This window comes from Lissotriton vulgaris, chromosome 1_1 (genome assembly GCF_964263255.1).
Source record: "Lissotriton vulgaris chromosome 1_1, aLisVul1.2, whole genome shotgun sequence".
In the NCBI taxonomy this organism is placed as follows: domain Eukaryota; kingdom Metazoa; phylum Chordata; class Amphibia; order Caudata; family Salamandridae; genus Lissotriton; species Lissotriton vulgaris.
Window position 1 is genome coordinate 1,151,386,842 of NC_141685.1, and position 12,329 is coordinate 1,151,399,170.

General features: G+C 43.9%; 1 protein-coding gene across 1 annotated transcript in view; it reads left to right on the plus strand.

The window, feature by feature from the left end:
- LOC147748831 (growth/differentiation factor 11-like) overlaps positions 1-12,329 on the plus strand; it is a 619,920-nt gene that overhangs the window by 498,425 nt on the left and 109,166 nt on the right. The gene's annotated exons all lie outside the window — the stretch shown is intronic.

Sequence of the window (12,329 nt, forward strand, 5' to 3'; positions counted from 1 at the left end):
CAAAAATAATGCTTTTTAAAGAAAACTGAATAAAGGATGAAGTATAATTTGACAAGACCACTTCGACTCTTTCTTGGGAAAACAGTTGTGTCCTGAATTTATGTTATTGTGTTTTTCACATCTGTGATATTTATAAGTGTGCTGGGCAGTCTTCTTTGTTGTATGGTATTGGGGAGACCAGGTAGTTTTCTTCTGACCTCTCCATATTGGGACCTAGGGGATTGTGTCCCAAGCCCTTTGCACCTTTTGCTTGTATTTTAACATAGGCATGGTAAGATTTGTGCGAGCATTCATTCTTTGATCCCCATTCTGTATAATATACAGCATATATTTTACAGCATTTTAGTTTACTTGTATCAAGTGCCAGCGAAGATCCTTTTCCAGCTTCTGGTGTTCCATTTGTATTACACTAATATTGAATAATGTGCGATTATTCACTATTAGTATAATATGAGGGTGAGCAGCCCTTGTGTTCTTGGCATGGATTTTGTCACCTCTGAGGCGAGGGGTTGCAGAGGCAGTGCCAGGGGTCTGAAGGGGCAAGATAGGTGTCTGCTCAGTTGGCCATATGTGTTCTGTCACTCTGCAGCCTCAAACCTAGTCGATCTAAACTTGCAATTCTTGGCCTAAGCGAAAAACACTTCCTTCAGAAACTGAACTCAGTATACTTCTCTCCTACCTTTTTCATTTTTTTAAATGTTGTTTATTCCTCATATGACCTCCATAGCTTGAGCAACCTCTCGATATGATCCACCCCTGCTGCTCTTTGCTTAGGGGTTCAGTCTCAGCTGATGTTCTTGCGAGAACCACCCGCACAACACACCATGAGCTGACCAAGAGGTATAATCAGTGGACACTATATAGTAAACTAATGTCAAGTCAAGTCAAGTCAATAAATTTATATAGCGCGCTACATACCCAGAGGGTCTCAAGGCGCTTGAAGAGGGGTGGGGAATTACTTCTCGAATATCCAGGTTTTAAGTTGCTTTCTGAATGCTAGGTGGTTTTGAGTGAGGCGGAGGTGCGTGGGAAGTGAGTTCCAGGTTTTGGCCGCTAGGTAGGAGAATGATCTTCCTCCCATGGTGGTTTTGTTGACGCGGGGAACAGCAGCGAGGGCTTGGTTGGAAGAGCGCAGCTGGCGGGAGGGGGTGTAGAAGGAAAGACGTGTGTTGAGACATTCGGGTCCAAGTTCGTAAAGAGCTTTGTGTGCGTGGGTGAGGAGGCGGAAAGTTATCCTCTTATTGACGGGGAGCCAGTGGAGGTTTTTCAGGTGACCAGAAATGTGATCTTTACGCGGGATGTCTAATATGAGTCTGGCTGATGCGTTCTGGATGCGTTTAAGTTTTTTCTGAAGTTTTGCGGTGGTACCGGCGTAAAGGGTGTTTCCGTAGTCCAGGCGGCTTGTAACCAGTGCGTGGGTGACCGTTTTTCTGGTTTCGGTGGGGATCCAGCGAAATGTTTTTTTGAGCATGCAAAGTATGTTGAAACAAGATGAAGAGACGGCGTTGACTTGTCTGGTCATCGAGAGTGAGGAATCTAGGATGACGCCTAGGTTCCGTGCGTGATCCGTCGGGATGGGTGCTTTTCCAAGGGCCCCTGGCCACCAAGAGTCGTCCCAGGCGGAGGGGGAGGTACCTAAGATAAGGACTTCTGTTTTGTCTGAATTCAGTTTCAGACGGCTATGCTTCATCCATTCGGCTACCTCTTTCATTCCTTCATGTAGGTTGGTTTTGGCGATGTTTGGGTCTTTGTTGAGTGAGAGGATCAGTTGAGTGTCATCAGCGTAGGAGATGATGTTGAGGTTGTGTTGGCGTGCGATGGACGCGAGGGGGCTCATGTATACGTTGAAGAGGGTGGGGCTGAGTGAAGATCCTTGTGGCACGCCGCAGATGACTTCAGTGGCCTCTGACTTGAATGGTGGGAGGCGTACTCTCTGAGTTCTTCCGGCAAGGAATGAGGTGATCCATTCCAGTGCTTTTCCTTGGATTCCGATGTTTCTGAGTCGTTGTAACAGGGTGTTATGACAGACTGTGTCGAAGGCTGCGGAGAGGTCGAGGAGGATGAGGGCGACTGTGTCTCCATTGTCCAGTAGAGTTCGGATGTCGTCTGTTGCTGCGATGAGTGCGGTCTCAGTACTGTGTTTGGCTCGGAAGCCGGACTGTGAGGAGTCGAGGGATTTGTTGGCTTCGAGGAAGGCGGCGAGCTGGTTGTTGACAGCTTTCTCGATGATTTTGGCCGGGAATGGAAGGAGCGAGATGGGGCGGTAGTTTTTGAGTTCGGTGGGGTCAGCTGTGGGTTTTTTCAGAAGGGCGCTGAGTTCGGCGTGTTTCCAGCTTTCTAGGAAGGTGCCGGAGTTGAGGGAGCAGTTGATGACGTCTCGGAGGTGTGGTGCTATGATGGAGTCTGCTTTGTTGAAGATGTGGTGAGGGCATGGGTCTGTTGGGGATCCTGAGTGGATGGAGTTCATCAGGCGGATGGTGTCCTCAGTGGAGATTGGGTTCCAGTCATTAAGGATGTTCAAGGGGGGTGAAGGTACGGCAGAGGGTTGGGTGGGTTGGTCTTCGGGTTGGTTGTCGAAGCTGTTGTGGATGTCTGCGATTTTGTCGTGGAAGAACGAAGCTAGGGAGTCGCAAAGGGTTTGAGAGGGGGTGATGTCGTTGGAGTTGGCAGTGGGGTTGGTAAACTCTTTGACGATGTTGAATAATTCCTTGCTGTTGTGGGCGTTTTTGTCTAGTCGGTCTTTGAATGCGGTTTTCTTGGCAGTCCGGATCAATTGGTGGTGTATGCGGGTGGCGTTTTTGAAGGCGTCCCTGGTGTTGGTGTTTGGGTCTTTTTTCCAGGCCTTCTCAAGGGAGCTTCTTGGATTTCTTAAGATCATCGTTGAACCAGGGGGCGTTTTTGCTGCCTAGTTTGATTTGACGTTTTTTCAAAGGTGCTAGGTTGTCGGCGGTGTTGGTTAGCCATTGAGTGAGGTTAATGGCTGCTTGGTTGGGGTTCGATGAGTGGGCAGGGGGGTTTTGAAGAAGCGATGAGGAGATCTGGTCGATGGTGATTTTGTTCCAGTTTCTTCGTAGGGTAGGTTGAGGATGGTTGTGGGTTGTGGTCTTATTGTAAACAAAGTGAACGCAGCTGTGGTCCGTCCATTGGAGAACTGTGGTGTGACTGAAGGAAATATGTTTGCTGGAGGTGAAGATAGGGTCGAGTGTGTGTCCTGCGTGGTGTGTGGGGGTATTAACAAGTTGTTTGAGTCCGAGGTTGGCGAGATTGTCCAGAAGAGTGGTGGTGTTGTTGTCGTTGCTCTTTTCCAGGTGAAAATTGAGGTCTCCCAATAGAATGTAGTCCTCGGAGGGGAGGGCGTGTGGGGTAATGAAATCAGGGATGTCTTCAGTGAATTGTGCACGGGGTCCTGGTGGCCTGTAGAGGAGGGTGCCTCTGAGTGTGGTCTTGGGGTCGGTGTGGATCTGGAAGTGAAGGTGTTCGGCGCAAGAGAGGTTGACGTCCGAGCTGGTTGAGATGCGGAAGGAGTTCTTATGGACGATGGCGATGCCTCCTCCTGTTTGTTTGATGCGATCTTTTCGGATGATCTTGTTGCCTTCCCGGATGGCTATGGTGATGTCTGGGGCTGAAGAGGCGTTCATCCAAGTTTCTGTTAAGAAGGCGACGTCTGGAGAGATGGTGTCTAGTAGATTCCAAAGGTTGATGGCGTGGCTGTGGACCGATCGGGTGTTGAGTAGGATGCATTTTAGGTGGTTGGCGTCAGATCTATGTTTGGTGTTAGTGGATGAGGGATTGGTTTTTGTGCAGTCAAACTTGCAGGAGTTGCATGTGAAGGGTCCATGGGTGTGTCCAGGTGCGGCTTGGGCGCAGTTGGGGAGTCGGCCGGGGTTTAGTGCAAGGAGGGAGGAGGAATCGTATGTAATGCGGGTGGGCTGGGACTTAAGGGAACCAGGGGGTCTGGCGCTGGGCGCGGTCCAGGCGCGGACGGGCGTAGACGGGCTTACCTTTGGCGCACCTTCGGCGCGGCCGCAGCGCGTGGACGCTGCGCGTTGGGACATCTGACATAAATGGAGAGTGGAGGGGGGCGGAGCGTGGGCGGGTCAGCTGGGAGGCGGTAGCGGGGAGGGTAGGCGGGCCAAAGGAAGGCAAAACAAACACGACAAAATGGATCCTGGGAAAGTGAAACTGGGGCTGAGGAAGATGCAATTCACAACAAAGCATACAAAGCAGCACGAATGTTAAATGCTAATGGCGGCGGTAGCTTCAATAAATCAAAGTTCAAAGCAGCACACAATGCACAATGCTAAAGGCGGCAGTAGCTTCAATTAAGGTAAAGTTGCGCTTCAAAGCAAATCGAAATCGTAATGCGAGGTTCGGCGCTATAATGCGCTATGTTGAATTTCAGCCTACGATACCACAGTGACTATCAGACAGCTCTTGAGGCCAGGGAGCGTGGGAACAGGTTCCAGAAGAACCCGAATTCAGTTCTTTCTTTCTAAAAATTAACCTTCTGGTCTAAGTCTCTAAAGTATCTCACAGAGTTCCACCAGGCTCTCCAAGTGGGGGGAGCCGCCTGGCGCCATAACTTACAAATCTCTTTCCTAGCCAGAAGGATCAAATAAAACACCAGTTTATTCTTTATCCCCGAAAGACCTAATGCCCCATCGGGCGTCGATATAGTGCCAAACATAAGAACAAAAGAGCTTACCTCCACCTCCATACCCAGGGCGCCCGACAGAGTCTTACCCACATTGCCCTAGTACTCCTGGATCAAAGGGCAGGAAGTGAACACATGGATATCATCCGCCTTCTGGGCACTACATCTCATGCATTTTGCTTCTCCAATGCCCTTAATTTTGGCAAGTTTAAGTGGGGACCAGTATAACCTGTGGAGCGTAAAAAAGTGTTAATTATAATCTCCCAGTTTTGCTTTTACTCTCAATAAAAGCAGAATTCATACTTATGTCGTTAGAATGCAGACACCTTATCAGAGCTTGCCTACATGTCCTTATTCCTCGCGTATTAAAACATGTTTTAAGTATAGTTTTTCTTTTGATCTGAAGTTCAGGACAAATACATAGGAAATGGGCAATGTTCTCCTCGCCGGTTTTGCACAATCTGCATATTGTAGGCCCCTCCATTTTCATCCAAGGGGGAAGATGACTAAGTTCAGGGAGTACACCAAATCCTCATTTCAGCAATCAGTTGTGTATTGAACAAGATACAAAAAAGAGAGCAAAAGTAAAGAAAATATATACATCAACATATCCGATTAGAGTGTGCAGTAACATAAAAGATGCCAGATAGTGGCAATATTAGGAAGAGCAAGAAGACAAAACAGAGTCAAATTCATTTTGAAATAAAAGCCCATACATTTTGCCCGAATATTTTTTTTTGTCCTTTGGATCTATAAATCGCCATTTCTAATTGGTATATAGAAAGTAATTTCGATTGCCAATGATTAAATACTGGGGCTCAGAATCTAGCCAACGAGAAGTGATACAGAAACGGTAAATTGACATACAAATAAATAAAAATCCTTCTTCTGCTGCTGACCTTTTTCCAAATAGATTCGTTTGGAGGCCAAAAATAATCATTTCAGCAGTCAATCGTATATCAATCCCCAGACTATTATTTACGAAAAATTCAACATCCGTAATGAATTGAGAACGTTTCGGGCAATTAAAAAACATATGTATAGAATCAGCAGCTACGTAATCACATCGCTTACACTTATCACCGTTTCTAACTTTCCATTTTGCCAACTGAGCAGGAGAATAATATAAATCAAAAATAGCCATAAAGTGTTGGCTTTGTAGCGAGCCATTAAATAGCATTCTAATTGATAATTCAATTGCTCTGGATACATCAACAATATCTAATTCAAATTTCCTCTGCCATTTGCTCTCAACCAAACACAAATCATCTTCAATTTGATTTATAATCATTTGATATACTATACTAATTTTTTTTACCCTTCTACTAGTTTCCAGAATGTTAATTGTAGTTATTGATGAATTATCAAGGAGACCCTTAGATTCCAGGGAGCTTCGTACTTGAAGATATTTAAAGAAATCATTTCTAGGTAAATTATATTTCTGTTGTAAAAAAGAAAAAGAAGCAGCCTGACTACCTTGGTAAAGGTCTCCTAGTGACCGAATCCCAGCTGAATGCCATCTACTCTTGACTTGATCTTTAAAAAATCTCAGGTAGCATACGGTTATTCAGAACCGGAGAGTAGTAATTTAAATCACCACATCGAAGAATTTTCTTTTTAATCTGCTTCCAGATTACCGAAGCCATTATCATAATTTTAAATTTCGTCTTTTTATAATAACTAGGCTCTAATATCTTTACTAAGCATTGATGAGCTTCCTCCCCTAATAACTTTCGTAAATCGATGGGGTAACCAACTCTTCCAATCTAATGTCTGGAAAAATTAGTATGCCCATAGCCCAATAGTATAACTGAAAATTGGGAATCCCCCAGCCGCCCTTCATTCTTGGGAGCGTACACCATTTCAGGGCCCTTCTGGATCGATGGTATCCCCAGAGAAACCTGGACGACATTCTATCAATTTTAGAAAAATAAAAAGATGAAAACAGAAGAGGTATAGTGCGGAATAAATACAAACATTTAGGAAAGATTTTTAATATATTAGTACGGCCATAAAGTGAAAAATGTAAATTATTTAGCCTTTCCAAAGTTCTACTTGCAGATTTTAACACCGGCTCTATATTAAGACGCACTATATCATCCACTTTGGGAGATAATATAATCCCAAGATAGTGTGCCTCTGGAGCAAAGACTATATCATTAGGCCGGCCCTTTTCTGAATGGATTAGCTGCGTTTTTGTGATGTTTAACTTATATCCTGAAAGACCTCCAAATTCATTAGCTAAATCAATTATTTTGGGTAGAGCCCGCCTGATGTCCGAGGTGGTAATGGCGACATCATCAGCGTACAAGAATACTTTAAATTCGTTTTGTAGCATAGAAACCGGGATAATATCAACCTCCTTTTCCAATTTATTAAGGTAAGGTTCTATATACAGAGCAAACAACAAGGGGGAGCAAGGACAACCTTGCCTTGTCCCCCTTGTTATCATAAAATTCTCAGATAATGTGTCTGTTAACTGAATAGCGACCTTCGGGTGAAGATAGAGTGCTTTTATTGCCTCGATGTATTCCTTAGGAAATCCCTTCCAGACCATTACAGACCACAAGAACCCCCAGGCGACCCTGTCGAACGCTTTTTCAGCATTCAACAGGGCCACCGCAACCTGGGATTCCGTGGCTTACGCCCAGTCCAGAAGTGCTATAATTTTCTTAACATGGTCTGTAGTATCTTGTTTCAAGATAAATCCTTGTTGTCCCACTGAGACAAGAGTCGGCATAAAATCATTCAGTCTATTTGCGAGAATTTTGGAAAAAATCTTGCTATCGGCGATGTAATAAGAGAAATGGGTCTGTATGACCCTAACTCATCATCAGCCTTCTCTTTCTTTTTCAAAATAACTATGGTGGCTAACGACCATGAGTCGGGGGATTACCTAAAAAAGCTTGCTGGAATACTTTAAGCATTTCCGACTTAAGAACGCTCCGAAATACATGATAAAATTCTAAGGGCACATTGTCTGGTCCCATTGCCTTCCCGGCGGCAAGGCCCAGAATTGCTACCTCAATTTCCTCCCATGCAATAGGAGCAGACAATGTACTTTTCTGCTCTTCTGATAATCCAGCATTATCCATACTTTCCAAATATCGTGACGTCTTTATTCCTATATCCACAACATCGTCAGGCTGATGGTATAAAGACTGATAAAACTCACTAAATGCTTCTAGTATCTCCCCTTTAGAAGTCCTGATAATCCCATTTACATCTCGGATTTTTAAAATTTCATTGAGTGCTGCCTTTTGCCGTAATCTCTGGGCTAATATTTTACCCGTTTGTTCACGTAATTCGTAACTTTCTGTCTTATATTGTCTAAACTTACACGCAACCTGGTCCGCTATATGGGAGTAGACTATGCTGCGTTTGATGGACAGATCTAGTTGGGCTTCTTGAATATGTCGACTGGATTTAATATTTTCTGCTAGTTTTATCTCAGCCTTCAAAACAGTGTCACAATCACTTTTAAACTTATTTAGTTTGTTTTTTTTGCTGGGAATTCGAATAAAAAAGTAAGAGTTTCCCCCTGATTATAGATTAAATGTATCCCAGACAATTGGAACAGAAGCAGTATTGTTATTAGTCTGAAAGAACTCTTGGATAATTTTAGTCATATACTGAAAATAATCATCCTCGAATAATTGGTTCCTTTGAAACGACTATTTCATTTTAGAACCTTCTATAACCGAAGATAGTCGACTATCTAATAACAGTGGGTTATGGTCTGACAACAGTTTGGGGAGAATTTCGACCTCTATTTTATCAATGAAATATTGGGAAACAAAAAAGTAATCAAGACGAACAAGTTTCCGATGGGGGGCAGAAACAAAACTATATCCAGGATCCTCAGGGCATAAGGTATGCCAAACATCCATGAGCCCGTTATCCAACACTAAGTTACGAAGAGCTTCATAAATCCGAGGTTTATACCCCAAATATTCCTTGCTTTGCCTAATATCACACCTTCAATGTGAATATTTAAATCCCCGCAAAGAATAATAGGTTGGCTCCATAAAGCAAGCTCTAGATTCAAAAAGTTCAACAGCCCAGAATCGTCTAAATTTGGATCGTATATTGTGCAGATCGTAAACTTATTTTGAGATATCTGAAGTTCTACCAATCCCCATCGCCTCATTTATGTGCTGAAGTTTTGAGACATAAGCCCTAAACCTCGCCGCATAAAAATAGCAACTCCCCTTTTAATCCCTGTTTGTTTGGAACATATTAACAAATCAAGCCCCAGATTTTTTAAGCAGTCCCCTTTTTCCCAGGCGACATGTGTTTCCTGTAAACAAAGAATGTCTATTTGCAACAATCATATCATTTTAGCCAAGATTCCTTTTTTCTTTTCCAGCGTTAAGGCCGTTGACATTCAGCGTGCAAACCTTGTAAAAAAATTGTAAATTGATACTTTTACAGTGCACTACTCACCCGCAAGGGTCTCAAGGCGCTTGAACGAATACCGCTGTGGAACCCATCCTGGCTTTCCCTGTGAGGCGTCCACTCCTGAGCACCCCCAAGGTGGAGGCCAGGCATCCTTAGCGTTGTGGGGGCCATTGTGGAGATTAAGCAAGCTATTGCCCAGAGTTGCAGAGTGGGACTCCATGATTGGAATAGGCACGGAGGCGAGAATTATCAGGTCCTCCTTGGAATTTTGAGCCCAAGACCTGCCGAGGTAGGGAATTGAACCCTGGTCCCGGGCTAGACCTCTGCAACAGGGTCTGCCGCTCTAATCATTGAGCCACACTTCTCCAACCTTCACTTTCCTATCCATTTTGTAAATCAAAAATTCACAAGAACAGCATTGCGCCTTTCTTTTTCATTTTCATACCGTATCTAGTGGAAAAATTTGAATTCAAAACAAATTAAAGCGAGCCCATGCTCAATAACAACTTTTGCTGATTTACACCCTGTCTACCACCACCGCCCCCCTACGGCCCCCTCTTCGCCAGCTCTCCACCCTCATTCCTTCCCCTCCTCGCTCCCCAACCCACCGTATGAGGCACAAGGACTATCAGTCCCTGGGAGCACAGAGTACCCTCCCCCCCTCCTTTCCAAGGTCAAAAAAAAAAAAGGAGATCTACGACAGTGAACCGTCTTAACCTAGCCATCACTAACGAACTAGTATTACTGATAATTACATATAATACATGGAGATACAGGAAAAAATCATCTTTTAAATTCATCATTTTTTTCATAATGTGGTTAGGTATTCTTTTACCGCAATTTCAGAGAGAAAAAATGTCGTTTGACCCTTCACAATAACTTTTAGTTTAGCCGGATTTTGCAGATATACTACAGCACCCTTTTCCTGAAATCCAGCAATCAGCGGCCTAAGATGCCACCGTTTAGATACAGTTGGCTGGCAAAAATTAGGCCTGAAAAAAAATTTACACCCCTTGGCAGTTCGCTTCTTGTCTGGTCTTGCCAGACCAAAGACAGCTTCCCTGGCCAAAAATTTGTTGAATCTAACTAATATTGCTCTTGGATGATCACCTTCTTTTTTCCTAGCTTTATTGATTGAGAATGGGAAACGATGCGTTCGCTCGATTACTACAGCCCAGTCCCATGATGTAAGTTCTGGGAATGCCTCGGAAAACAGTTCACAGACAAAATTCCGTATATCAGATACCCCTAGATTTTCCGGGATCCCCAAGACCCGGAGATTGTTTCTCCGAGATTGATTTTCTAGCTCTGTGAGATTAAGACTAATGTCATCCCGTTGCACTTTAACAGAAGAGAGTTCTAATTTTTGTGCAGCAAATTCCTCCTCGAGAGTAGATATTCTTGTCTCGGCCTCAGAGACCCTTGTAGAAATGTTAGTACATATTTTTGTAATACGCCTAACAGCGTTCTGTACCTTACGACAGGTAGCTTGAGTATGAGCAATCTCGGTCTTTGTCTCAGATCTATGTGAGATCATCGTCTGATAGATCATAGTTAATGTCACTTCCTGATCGGACTCCTCACGTTGTGCATGCTCTCCTAAAGAGCTGGGCTGACACCCTGTCTCGAATAAAGGATCACTAGGATCACTGGATTTATTTCTCACACCCTGTGATTTTCTGGCTCTGTGTTTTTTGACCGTGATAGCTGACCCTGGAGAAATCCCACTAAACCTCGATTCCTCATCCAAGCTGCTATCACCTAGATAATCAGCCCAGTCTCTATCAGTGCTTTCATCTGACGTATGTTCCGACATTGAAAAAACTGTATCAGTAATTTCTTGTGCGTCAGTAAAGTCTTGACCAGGGAGTTTAATTACCTATGTCACAGAGATTGCTCCTGATGTGATAGACATTTTACCCAAACTACCATTAGTTACACCAGAAAGTACTCTGGAGACTACAGTTCCCATAAGGCCATTTACTGCAATTTCGGACTCAGGTTCGGGCTCAGGCATTTGCACTACTTCAGATGTTTCAGGTGGATTAATCAAAGCCTCTTGAGAGAATTCCTTGTGGATTGTGGTGATCACAGTGCTATGACCATTAATTACTGAGTACAGGTCTGCCTCAGAGGCTACAATTACAGTTTCAGCACGCTGAATCCGCGCATTTTTAATTGACTGCTTCTCAAACAGAGCTGGTACAGTTTGAGATAACATATTATTTTTATTAACACGCTCACCACCTCTTTTATGGCTCAATGACTGTTGCATTGTAACTGCTATCTGAGTGTTCTGCACGGAGCCAGCAGCTTCTGAATCCATAACACCCTCAGCCATCACCAGAGTCTTCGTTTTTACACTCCTAGTAACGGGTGGTTTCAGAGGATTTGGAAGCTTTGGAGGCATATTACACCAACTGCCCGAAGTAGCGCCCCGTGAAGATCTACGCCGAAGGAAGAAGAAACGCCAAGCCTGAAACGGTCCACGTAGCGTTCCGGAGATTAGCAGTCACAGATGCACCATCGGGAGGCGGGTCCTCGAAACGCCGATACTGAAACGCCAGCACTGGCACCAGAAAGAACGCGCTCACTCAACTCGGCTTGCGGCAAAATTCCTTTGTAGTTTAATGTTCAACAGTAGAGAGCATGAGGAGCATTCATCCGAATCATAAGATATTTGGCACAGGGTGACTCTTTTATTTTTCCTTCCTTTTCTGACCGGGAGTGGAGGGACCGGCAACTCACACCGCCGACTCAGTGGCCGCCATCTAGGAGTACACCAAATCTTGCTTTAATAAAAACGTGCTTGTTTTTTACTGACCATGGTATTTCTAAATAGGCTTGAACCTGCTTTTTTGTAAACCCATTAATATTTGGCCATGCATGTTTTCTTTTTGCCAACATGTCTTTATCTTGTACGAGCGACAGTTGATTTGTTGTTCTGTTAATTACATTTTTGAATGATGCAGTGTTTATTGTATTGTTCCAAATTGGCATGTCAGCAAATTCTTCTAACACCATTTTAAGATAATTCCAGGCTTGTGATTTCATATTGTTATTTATTTCTTGCCATAATAACTGAGACAGCTGATTATCATGGTCATTTTTTATCCTATTCCATGTCTTAATAAATTGACCCTTTCTTGCGTACAGCTGGTTATTTAGGCCGAACTCCAATCTTATTTGTGCAGGCGATGCATTATTTGGTAGGTATAAAAGGGATTTAACCACATCAGCGCGGTGCAGATTCCTGCGCTGTGCTGAACGTTCT